Here is a 3,844-nt window from a genome sequence, read left to right on the forward strand (position 1 = left end):
CTTGATTTTGTCAAAAGCTTTCTGACAATCTTCGGTCCAGCTTGTCTCGGCATCTTTCCTCAGCATCTGAAGATGGGTTCATATATGAATGTGGACTGTGCTATGAAGCGACTGATATAGTTGAGACGCCCTAGGAAGCTCATCACGTCCTTTTTGTTCCTAGGCGGCGGTAACTCCTGAATAGCCTTGACTTCGGACGGATCTAGCTCGATCCCTCGACGGGTGACAATGAATCCCAATAACTTTCCTGCGGGAACCCCGAATGCACACTTCGCGGGGTTCAGTTTCAAGTTGTACCTCCTTAGTCTATTGAAGAATTTTCTCAAGTCTGCTATGTGGTCTGCGGCCCTCTTGGATTTGATGATGATGTCGTCCACATATACCTCTATCTCCTTGTCTATCGTATCATGGAATATGGTTGTCATGGCTCTCATGTAGGTAGCCCCAGCATTCTGTAGACCAAATGGCATCATCTTGTAGCAGTATACCCCCCATGGTGTAATAAAGGTTGTTTTCTCCGCGTCTTCTTCGTCCATCCAGATCTGGTGATAACCCACGAAGCAATCTACAAAAGATTAGAGTTCATGCTTGGCGCAATTACCGATCAGGATGTGTATGTTTGGCAGTGGAAAGTCGTCCTTGGGACTTGCTTTGTTTAAATCCCGATAGTCAACACATACTCTGACTTTCCCATCTTTCTTTGGAACTGGCACAACATTGGCTAAGCAGGTTGGGTACTCAACCACCCTGAGAACTTTGGCTTTAATCTGCTTGGTAACCTCCTCCTTGATTTTCAGGCTCATGTCTGGTTTGAACTTTTTGAGTTTCTGCTTCACCGGCGAACACATTGGATTAGTAGGTAACTTGTGAGCCACTATGGACATGCTCAAACCTGTCATTTCATCGTATGACCATGCGAAAATGTCCTCATATTCTATTAGGAAACTGATGTACTCTTCCTTCTCTGTTGGTGATAAGTGAATGCTGATGCGAGTCTCTTTGACAGTCTCGGCGTCCCTCAAGTTTACTGCTTCGGTTTCGTCCAGATTGGACTTAGGCTTATTCTTAAAGTTTTCCACCTCCCTGACAACTTCCTCGGGTATCTCGTCTTCTTTATCTGAATCACTGTTCTCATGTTGTGTTGCCTCATTACATGTCATAGTCATCGGTTCATCAGAAAAAGTAATAATAACGTTGTAGGAAAATATATAGAAAATAGTAATGAATAATAAAGAGCAAATGCATTTGATTAAAATTAAACAACATCCAGACAAGTACGACTCGATGAATCGAGCATTTATTTTGAAACAAGTAAGTCTTTAAAACAAAGTTACTGAAAATCTTAAATGCCTAGAATGGCTATAGAAATAAAATCTGCCAAGCTACCCAGGGACTCGGCGGGCCCGGGATGGTGTGACGGTCCAGTTCCTGAGGACAGCTCCCTTCTCCACGGCCTGAATAGTGAGGCCTTCTTCCTCTTCCTCCTCAATTACTGCACTGTAGTGCATGTCTTCATCTTCCAAGAACAGATTCTTCAGCCCGGCTAATGTTTCCTCTTCTGCAGTTTCCCATATTGTATCAGCTTGGTGAAAAGCTTGATCTAGATGTGGCACTGGTTGCTCGAGAGGGTAATACGGTCCGCGCCATGGAGGCGACCAATCATTATACTCTTTCCATGTGCACTGATATTCGAGCCTAAAGGTAGTACCATGACCCTTCAGCCATATCGGTTTAGTGATACCTTGGAGATTCTTCTCAAGCCCTTTGCTGGGTTCATACCCAGACCATGCCAGTATACTCTCTATCTTACTGCTCCACCATTTATCTTTATCGACGGCATTGACACGTTCAATATGATGATAGATTCCCCCCTAGCCTTCTTCTATTTCCAACAACTGGGACGGCTTGACTGGTGTAAATGGGGTTACTACCATCTCCGTGAATGATCACATCCTGATGATTCCATTCGAATTTCACAGCTTGATGTAGTGTGGACGCCACAGCCCCAGCAGCATGGATCCATGGTCGGCCCAACAGAAGGTTGTAAGAGGCTGGTATGTCGAGCACCTGAAATTCAACGTCGAACCAAGTTGGCCGCATCTACAAACACAGGTTGATCTCCCCGATCGTGGCCCTTTGAGACCCATCAAAAGCTTTCACATTCATGCTTCCTATCCGTATTTCATGAAAACATTTGTCCAATCTTTTCAGAGTGTCCAATGGACAAATATTAAGGCTTGAACCTCCGTCAACCAAGACCCTGGTAATGAAGTAATCTTCGCATCACACTGTAATGTGCAGTGCCATGTTATGGTTCAGACCCTCAAGTGGCAACTCATCCTCGTGAAAAGTGATTATGTGACTTTGTAATACCTGTCCTACCATATTAGACATCTCTCCGCTGGTGATGTTATTGGGCACGTAGGCTTCACTCAACACTTTCACCAAAGCGTTTTTGTGTGCTTCTAAATTTTGTAACAGTGACAGGATGGATATCTGAGCTGGGGTTTTGTTCAAATGATCGATGACAGAATACTCCTTTGCCTGCACTTTCCTCCACAGGTCATCTGGTCTTGTTTCAATGACAGGCTGCTTGGTAGTGGCATCCTTACTTGGTCCTCCCAGGTGCTCAGGTGTATAGATTCTCCCGGTCCTGGTCATTCCTTGTGCGGCATCGGATTCCTCCATCTTTGCCTTTCCTTTGCATCTAGCTTCGGCAACATAATCCCAAGGTATCTCTTTGAGTGGAAAGGAGGTGTGGTTGATACTGTCACTATGAATGGTGTGACCACTTCTACTTCAAACGGAATAGGGGTGGCCGCGGGTGGAGCCACCTCTACCTCAAATGGAACTGATGTGGCTACCTCAACCTCGATTGGCGACTGAGTCTGTACCATAATAGGGGTAAGTGTGACTGAGGGTTTAAAGTCATCACCTTTCCGAATAAGCCCAATCGACCCCTCAGGGTCCCACTCTTCGTTCGTCTCTATCGCATGTATTCCACCACCTCTATGATCAGGGAGAGGGTTGTTGCGAACATTTGGTGTGGCCTCCTTTGCCTGTATAACCTTGTTCTCAATCAGCGTCTGGATTTTGTCTTTCAATGCTCGGCATTCGTCAGTGGTGTGCCCTTTCATACCGGTGGTACGCATAAGTTTTGTTAGGATTGACCCATTGGGATGGATTCTCTAGTGACACACCGGGAACAGGAGTGACGTAACCTACGGCTTCCAATCTTTCAAACAGCTGATCAATGGGTTCAGTGATGGCGGTGTATTGTCTGAGTGTCTTTCGGTCAAAATTGGGTCTTGGTCTTGGATAATTTTGGCGAGTCAGAAGCAATTGGAAGTGAGGTGGTTGGGAGTTGTAGGTGTGATAGACAGTGGCTGGTTGGGAGTATCTGCGAGATGATGGTTTATATGTAGGTGGTGGTGCTTGGTATGTGGATGGGGGTGTTTGATATGTGGGTGGAGGTGTGCGACAGGTAAGTGGAGATTTCGGGCCTTGAGCCACCATTACTGCCCCAACGTCTTTCTTCTTTGATATGCCGCCTGATTGCAATGCTTTATTTGTGGCCTGTAATGCCTCAAAATTCGTTACCATCCCGCTTTTGATATCTTCCTCAATTCTTTCCCCAAGTTTAATGATATCGGAGAATTTATGATTTTCAATAACCATCAACCTTTTGTAATATTGCGGGTCCTGTGCTCTAACGAAGAACTTGTTCATCTATTCTTCGTCCAAAGATGGCCTGACCTTGGCCGCTTCCGACCTCCAACGGGTGGCATACTCGCGGAAAGTCTCAGTGGGTTTCTTCTTAAGATTCTGGATGTAGAAAACATCA

Source organism: Nicotiana attenuata, chromosome 9 (assembly GCF_001879085.1).
Source record: "Nicotiana attenuata strain UT chromosome 9, NIATTr2, whole genome shotgun sequence".
NCBI classification, from domain to species: domain Eukaryota; kingdom Viridiplantae; phylum Streptophyta; class Magnoliopsida; order Solanales; family Solanaceae; genus Nicotiana; species Nicotiana attenuata.